Source organism: Mauremys mutica, chromosome 3, assembly GCF_020497125.1.
Source record: "Mauremys mutica isolate MM-2020 ecotype Southern chromosome 3, ASM2049712v1, whole genome shotgun sequence".
Taxonomy (NCBI): Eukaryota; Metazoa; Chordata; order Testudines; family Geoemydidae; genus Mauremys; species Mauremys mutica.
This window is the reverse complement of record NC_059074.1, coordinates 13,751,860-13,760,404: the sequence shown is the minus strand read 5'-3', so window position 1 is coordinate 13,760,404 and position 8,545 is coordinate 13,751,860. Positions and strand designations below refer to the sequence as shown.

Sequence of the window (8,545 nt, the reverse complement as noted above, 5' to 3'; positions counted from 1 at the left end):
TGGGGGGGGTCAGTATATGTTTGTGCATATGAGGGGGGAGATTGGGATGTATGTCAGATCTGTGTGTGTGTGTACCAGGGTGTGTGAAGGGGTCACTGTGGGAGAGGGTTGGGCTGGGTGTGTATCAGGAGTGTCAAGGGGATCACTGTTTGTGTGGGGATCAGGCGGTGTGTGTCACAGGGGGTGCTGAGGGGCACTGTGTGTGTGTGTGCAAGATCAGGCAGTTTGTATCAAGGGGGCACTGTGTGGGGCAGAGACTGGGCGGTGTGTGTGTATCAGTGGGTGTGAAGGGGGCACTATGTTGCGGGGATCAGGCTGTGTGTATCAAAGGTGTGGAGGGAGTCACTGTAGGGGGGGATCGGGCTGTGCATGTGGCAGGGTGTGTGGCAGGGTCACTATGTGGGGGGATCAGGCTGTGTGTGTGTACCAGGAAGTGTGGCGGGATCACTGTGTGTATGTGGGAGGTTGGGCTGTGTATCAGGGAGTGTAGAGAGGTCACTGTGTGTGCAGCAGGGAGTGTGGGAGGGTCACTGTGCGGCGTGGGAGGGGGAGAGATTGGGCTGTGTATCTATCAGGGGTGTGGAGAGATCACTGTGTGTGTGGAAGTTCAGGCTGTGTTTGTATCAAAGGTGTGGAGGAGTCACTGTGTGTGTGGAAGTTCAGGCTGTGTGTGTATCAGTGGGTGTGGAGAAGTCACTACGTTGAAGGGATTGGGCTGTGTGTGTACCAGGAAGTGTGGGGTAAGTCACTGTGTGTGTAGCAGGAGTTGTGAAAGGGTCATTGTGTGCAGGGCCGGCTCCAGGCCCCAGCACGCCAAGCGCGTGCTTGGGGCGGCATGCCGTGGGGGGGCGCTCCGCCGGTCGCCGGGAGGGCGGCAGGCGGCTCCGGCAGGGCCGCCCAGAGGGGGGGGGCAGGAGGGGCAATTTGCCCCAGGCCCCGAGCCCCATGGGGGCCCCCACCAGAGTTTTTCGGGGCCCCTGGAGCGGGGTCCCTCACTCCCTCCGGGGGGCCCGGCAAACTCTTGTGCGGATGGGCGCAGGAGCTTCTTCTGCTCCCGGTCTTCGCCGGCGGGGGGTCCTTCCGTTCCGGGGCGGAAGGACCCCCTGCTGGCGAATTACTGCCGAAGACGGAGCGGGACCCGCCGCTGACGTGCAGCCCGGTCTTCGGCGGTAATTTGGCGGCGGTGGGCCCTTCCCTTCCGGGACCCGCCGCCGAAGTGCCCCAAAGACCCGCGGCGGGGCCCCCCTCCGCCGAATTACCGCCAAAGATCGGGCTGCACTTCGGCGGCGGGTCCCGCTTCAGCAGTAATTCGGCGGCGGGGGGGCCGCCACGGGTCTTCGGGGCACTTTGGCGGCGAGTCCAGGAACGGAAGGGCCCCCTGCCGCCGAAGACCCCGGGCCCCCGGAATCCTCTGGGCAGCCCTGGGCTCCGGTGGACCTCCCGCAGGCGTGCCCCGTGCTTGGGGCGATGAAATGTCTAGAGCTGCCCCTGGTCACTGTGTACCAGGCAGTGGGTGGAGGGGAGGTCACTGGGGGCTAGTGGAGAGTCAATATTGATCGGGCAGTGAGGTTGGAGTTGGGAGCCGGTGTGTACCAGGCGGGGTGGGGGGACTCACTGGGCAGTGTGGGGGGGGTCACTGTGTACCAGGTGGGGGGGACGACTCACTGGGCAGTGTGGGGGGGTCACTGTGTACCAGGCAGGAGGGGCTCACTGGGCAGTGTGGGGGGGTCACTGTGTACCAGGTGGGGGGGACTCACTGGGCAGTGTGGGGGGGTCACTGTGTACCAGGCGGGGGGGTCACTGGGCAGTGGGGGGGGTCACTGTGTACCAGGCAGGAGGGGCTCACTGGGCAGTGTGGGGGGTCACTGTGTACCAGGCGGGGGGGGTCACTGGGCAGTGGGGGGGGTCACTGTGTACCAGGCGGGGGGGGTCACTGGGCAGTGGGGGGGGTCACTGTGTACCAGGCAGGAGGGGCTCACTGGGCAGTGTGGGGGGTCACTGTGAACCAGGCGGGGGTGACACGGGGGGGGGCGTTCGGGGCCATGCGGGTCCCTGCCCGGGCTGGACGCGGAACCGGCCGGGCCAGGCGCCGAGCGAAGCTGCCGGGGGAGGCGGCCGCCGTGGGCAGGGCATGCGCGGGGCAGGGCTCCCCGTCAGCCCCCGGCCCCGCCCGCCTGCAGGCAGCCCCGGCAGGAGATGCGCAGCCCGGCCGGCCGGCGGCTCCATCCCGGGCACCCCAGGGCCGAGGCTGCCGCTGCCGCGCTCCCGGATCGCAGGGAGCTGCTGCTGCTGCTGCTGGAGGAAGCGCGGTGAGTCTGCAGCGACACCGATCCCGGGCTGGGCCCACAGGGCGCGGGGCAGCAGCACCGCCAGCCTGGGAGGTCCCGTGGGCCCCCCCGCACAGAAATAGCTGGGCACCTTCCGTGCACCCCTCCCCCGAGATGGGCACTCCCCGTGTGGCTCCCCAGAGATGGGCACCCCCATGTACCCCTCCCCCAGAGATGGGCTCCCCTGCACAGAAATAGATGGGCAACTCCTGTGTGCCTCCCAGAGATGTGCACCCCCCCCCGCACAGAAAGAGATGGGCACCCCATGGCACAGAAATACATGGGCACCCATTGTGTGTCCCCCCCCAGAGATGGGCACCCCCAGAATGGCACACAGACAGCACCACTGTCTGCCCCTGCCTCAATTAGGGCCCAGATGCTCCCTTTCTACACCAACATAGATAGATACCATTGTGCTTCACCCCCACTCAGCTGAGCACCTAGAGTGAACACCCCTCGTATGCCCAAAGGATACATAGGTACCTCTGTGCATCCCAGAGATGGACATCTTTTCAGTTGGGCACCTTTTGCGCACCCACAGAGATAGCTGTGCCTGTACTATGCTCCACACAGTGTTGATCCTGGTGGCATGAAAGGAAGGATGGCCCAGTGGTTAGGGCATAAACCTGGAAGGCTTTCAGATCCCTGGGCCAAAACCAGCAGCCCTTGTGTAACACCGACAGACCCCAGTCGTCATCGAACCTGAGACCTCTGGAGCTTAGTGCATGAGCTAAAAGCCAGCTGGCTGTTAGCTAAGGCTGTAGAGCAGAGTCATTGTATCTCTCTCTTTAAATGATCTCGGTGCCACTAGATGTGTGGGTTACACTTGCTCAAGCAAAACTTTTGATTAACAACTGAGTAAGGACCTGAGGATTTGACTCACTATTCATACATCAGCTGGTCACCTTTCTGATCTGCCTTTCTCAGGATGCACTATTTTGTTTTCTGGGATGTGTTGTTTTACATCACACACAATTGCAAGGTGTGTATAGCTGTGGGCCTGATTCAAAGCACACTGAAGTCGAACAATGTGAGTCTTTCCATTGATTTCAGTGACCTTTGGATCTAGGGTGACCATATAGCAAGTGTGAAAAATTGGGACAGAGGGTGTGTGTGTGTGTGGGGCGGGTAATAGGAGTCTAGATCAGAAAAAGCCCCAAATATCAGGACTGTCCCTATAAAATCAGGACATCTGGTCACCCTATTTGGATCAGGGCCTTTGTTGCTTGTATATTTCCTTAGTATTTGGAAAAGAAGAACCCTGCACTTAAGGGAAAGTGAGCCCAAATTTGCTTTTTCCTTTGGCCACTTTCTCTGCCTTTGTATGTAAGCGAGGGAATGGTTCTGCGATTGTGGGGAACTTTCCTGGCTTCTGCACCACCCCGGTGAAATGGGCTAGCGGAAGGATCTGAGTCCTCGCTCCCACTTCCTTTACCCAGAGGCCTCCCTGCCCTCGAGGACTCCCCTTGCACTCTCCTGTCTGGCAGAGTCCTCGTAACCCCAACAAGGCTGGGCCCAGGATTCCTAGGGGGCTCAACCCCCAACCCTGCTGTGGTCACCTAGGACAGGGGCTAGGGTGTCCCCACTCCAGGGTACTCTCTCTGCACTGGGTGCTTTCCTGACCCACTGATCATTACATATGATTTAAAGCAATACAGTTTATTTAATTAACAATTAGTTTAAAAAGGAATAAGGAAAATGGGAAAGGTTGAAGGAAACACATCACCCTGCTCTGTGGCAGGGAACATCACAAACAATGTCTCTGGAATGTCAGGGCAGTTCACAGTCTGTTTCTTGCAGGGCCACCCAGAGGATTCAGGGGGCCTGGGGCAAAGCAATTTTGGGAGCCCCTTCCATAAAAAAAAGTTGCAATACTATAGAATACGATATTCTCGTGGGGGTCCCTGCGGGGCCCGGGGCCTGGGGCAAATTGCCCCACTTGCCCCCCCCGCCCCCCCCGGGCAGCCCTGGTTTCTTGTAATTCCCAGGCCTCCTTCTCAGGCCCTGGCTGGGCTGCAGGGATGCTGTGGGTTGGACACTTGCTCTGGTGGTGGCCACATGTCTCAGGCTCTAGGTGGCAGGACCCTTCTTCCCAGCATCGCCCCCGCCCTGTCAGGGTTACGATCCCCCTCCAAGTCTGACCTGCAGGGCCTTTTGGCTGAGGCGTCTCCCTGCGCTGGGCCCACTGCTCAGGGTCCCCTCGCTTTCCTCAGCTGCTCAGAGAAGTTAACTTGAGGGTAGATAACTTGAATTAACTCTGCAGTGAAAACATAGCCTGAGTTTGAGAACCACAGCTTGCACTTCTACCTTGACCGATTAAGATTTAAAACTTTTTGGCCTGAGGGCCACATCGGGGTTCCAAAACCAAACAAACACAATACAAGGTAAATGTGGTGTTGGTTGCTCTGTAGCTAGTATTACTTGTTTCCTGTGTACTGTACTCCCCTTTTCATTTCTAACAAGGCTGCCTGCCTAGAGGGCAGCTGCTGGTCAGTGCGGCATGTTACAGGCATGGCACGCATGCTGTGCCTTCTCGTGGAGACATCACTCTTGTTCCTTCTTGTTTGATTGTTTCCCTAAATCTAATATAAAAAAATCATTCAGGCTGAAAGTATACGGTTACCTCTTTGTATATGGGAGAGAAACATAACAGTGGATTATATAAACAGGTTGTGCTCCGGCTTTAGCATTAAGGGACAGTGTGAATTTATCCAGATGTTGTCTAACAATTCCTAGAAACACAGAGAAAAATCAAGCCAAACCACAAAACCATTCTTTATTTACTCCTGTTTGCTGCTAAGGGTGTTTCCCACCAACCCCATGTGATTGCAAGAATGTTCAGATTCTAAAAATATCCTATGCATCATTTATTATTATTTAATATTTCCACTGAGGCTGTGCCCAATGGCTTCGATCGGGATCAGGGCCCCTTTGCGTTAGGTGCTCTGCAGACACAGATATATGGGCCCTGTCTAGAAGAGTTTACAGTCCAATTGCAACATTGTGCAGCAAGTGAACAGAACAAACAACAGGGGGGGGAAATGAGGGAGGATGAGGGTAACAATGAGATCATGTGGTTGCACAAGCAGCTATGTGCACAACTGGATGTTTCTGAAGGTTTAGATGTAGCTGTGTCAGGAACCCTCTCCCAGCAACCTTTACCGGCCCTTTAATGATAGTGTTCACGATTGCGCAATAAATTCCCCAAGAGTTATAAGTTCCTGTGAAGAGTTTCTAAGCCAGGGCTTCTTTGCCTGGGGTTGTGACTCTTGGGGGGCGGGTAGTGTCACAAACAGGTGTCAGGGCGTTGTGATCACTTTGTTCTTTTCATATTGCTAAATGGGAAGGGGCTCCTTCCTAGATTGGAGGAGGGTGGGGGATGGAGGTAGTAGTATGTAAATGAGACCTGATGTGGAAAATATCCACAGCTCTAGGCAATTAGGGTAGGACTGAGAACATCTCACTGGTTGGGTTGCCAGTTTTGCTGGGAGGTATACCTGGAGGTTTCATCACATCACATAATCTTTAATTAAAAATGAATCTTTAATTCCTGGAGACTCCAGGGTAATCCTGGAGGGTTGGAAACTTTACTCACTGGTGTCACATTCTCTGCTTACAGGCGTGGCTGATGATAAGCGTGATGTGTGTACATTTTTTTCTAGTGACTGTGGCACCAGAATTCATAGCCTTAAAAGTATGTCTGTGCATTTGTCTTTGTGGTGATGACACGTTTATAGCAAAATAATCAGTCCAGCAGGACGTGCTGTGGGAGATCTTCTTAGCAACCACCCTGTTGCTTTTCACAGCGGTCTCACAGTTTTGTTTTGTTTGTTTGGCATGCTGCAGATGGTCACCTGATCACAAAAATCCCATCCAGAATTTAAATGTAATGCAGTTAGGAGCACAGTTCATGCAGTGCAGCACACTTGTAAACCTGCTCTGGTCTGGGTAGCAGAACCAAGAGCACTTTTTTAGCTCTCATCAAATGACCTCTCTGAGGGCCTGATCTGGCAAACTCTTGTGTGGCTAGGCCTTGCTCACATGGGTCATCTCCACAAAGTCAATGGATCTACCTATGTGAGAAAGGGTTTGCTGGACTGATTCCTGATTCTGCATCTACAGTAGCAAACCCCTCTACAATACCCCTCCGGCAGAATAGCACCCCTTACTCCCGTACGGGGTATTAGTCCTGTACTGATTCAGGAAGAAGGTTACCTGGTCAACAGGCCTTGAATCTACAGTGAGGAAATGGACAGATGGAGGGTATCCAAAGAGTCAGGAGCTGCCTTCTAAAATGTTCTTATAACTCCCAGGCCTAGGAGGGTAGTTCCTAACTGTGGTTGCTCAAGCGTATCTGTGACTGTTCACGCTCGTTGTTACCGATTCCCATGACTCACCTCCGCCATAGCAACCATTAACAATGCTGAGTCTGTACTCTAATTTTGCTTACACCTGGTGGAATATATATCCATAACGGACCTTGGTCTGCTTCATTTCCACGGTGTGCCAGCCCAACCACTGGCTGATGCTGAAGGTGCATGGCATCGTCCAGGGGGATAAGGGCAGTGGTGATGATCTTTTGCAAACTACTTTGCAGGCTATATATGTGCATCGGCTCTGAAATGCAGCCACCTCTAACATAAGAACATAAGAAAGGCCGTACCGGGTCAGACCAAAGGTCCATCTAGCCCAGTATCTGTCTACCAACAGTGGCCAATGCCAGGTGCCCCTGAGGGAGTGAACCTAACAGGGAATGATCAAGTGATCTCTCTCCTGCCATCCATCTCCATCCTCTGACGAACAGAGGCTAGGGACACCATTCTTACCCATCCTGGCTAATAGCCATTTATGGACTTAGCCACCATGAATTTATCCAGTCCCCTTTTAAACATTGTTATAGTCCTAGCCTTCACAACCTCCTCAGGTAAGGAGTTCCACAAGTTGACTGTGCGCTGCGTGAAGAAGAACTTCCTTTTATTTGTTTTAAACCTGCTGCCTATTAATTTCATTTGGTGACCCCTAGTTCTTGTATTATGGGAATAAGTAAATAACTTTTCCTTATCCACTTTCTCAACATCACTCATGATTTTATATACCTCTATCATGTCCCCCCTTAGTCTTCTTTTTTCCAAACTGAAGAGTCCTAGCCTCTTTAATCTTTCCTCATATGGGACCCTCTCTAAACCCCTAATCATTTTAGTTGCTCTTTTCTGAACCTTTTCTAGTGCTAGAATATCTTTTTTGAGGTGAGGAGACCACATCTGTACACAGTATTCGAGATGTGGGCGTACCATGGATTTATATAAGGGCAATAATATATTCTCAGTCTTATTCTCTATCCCCTTTTTAATGATTCCTAACATCCTGTTTGCTTTTTTGACCGCCTCTGCACACTGCGTGGACATCTTCAGAGAACTATCCACGATAACTCCAAGATCTTTTTCCTGACTCGTTGTAGCTAAATTAGCCCCCATCATGTTGTATGTATAGTTGGGGTTATTTTTTCCAATGTGCATTACTTTATATTTATCCACATTAAATTTCATTTGCCATTTTGTTGCCCAATCACTTAGTTTTGTGAGATCTTTTTGAAGTTCTTCACAATCTGCTTTGGTCTTAACTATCTTGAGTAGTTTAGTATCATCTGCAAACTTTGCCACCTCACTGTTTACCCCTTTCTCCAGATCATTTATGAATAAATTGAATAGGATTGGTCCGAGGACTGACCCTTGGGGAACACCACTAGTTACCCCTCTCCATTCTGAGAATTTACCATTAATTCCTACCCTTTGTTCCCTGTCCTTTAACCAGTTCTCAATCCATGGGGTACGTAGTAACACTGCACCATGATTTTGGACAGGAGGTGAAGAAGGATCCTATATCCTATATTGAAACTACAATTTGGGAAGGCAGAAAGTGACTTCATTTGGAATTTGCTTAGGACTACGCCCCGTACTGTACAAATGAGCGATAGTGTCTTGCGACAGAAAGATTCTGGCCAAAGTTTTCAATTTTAGATGCCTAAAGTGAGACATCTAAATCCGTAGCCTGCATTTCAGAGGTGCTGAGCAAGTTAGGAGTTTCTCTGGGAGCTCTGTACCTCTGCAAATCAGGCCACGTATTTAGGTGTCTAACTTAAAGTATCCAGGGTTAAAACTGTGTGACATAGTGACTCCCCAGGGCACAGAGAGCAGAGTCAGCAGTCAGGATTTGACCTC

At 52.7% G+C, this 8,545-nt stretch overlaps 1 protein-coding gene across 2 annotated transcripts in view; it reads left to right on the top strand.

Moving 5' to 3' along the window:
• The first annotated feature begins 645 nt into the window (after positions 1-645).
• PAQR8 (progestin and adipoQ receptor family member 8) overlaps positions 646-8,545 on the top strand; it is a 29,461-nt gene continuing 21,561 nt past the window's right edge. The window contains exon 1 of one of the 2 annotated variants that reach the window (XM_045011921.1): positions 646-740. The gene's annotated coding sequence lies outside the window, so the exon portion shown is untranslated. Of the gene's footprint in view, positions 741-2,197; positions 2,310-8,545 lie in introns of those variants that run through there. The other variant, XM_045011920.1, reaches the window with a different exon arrangement.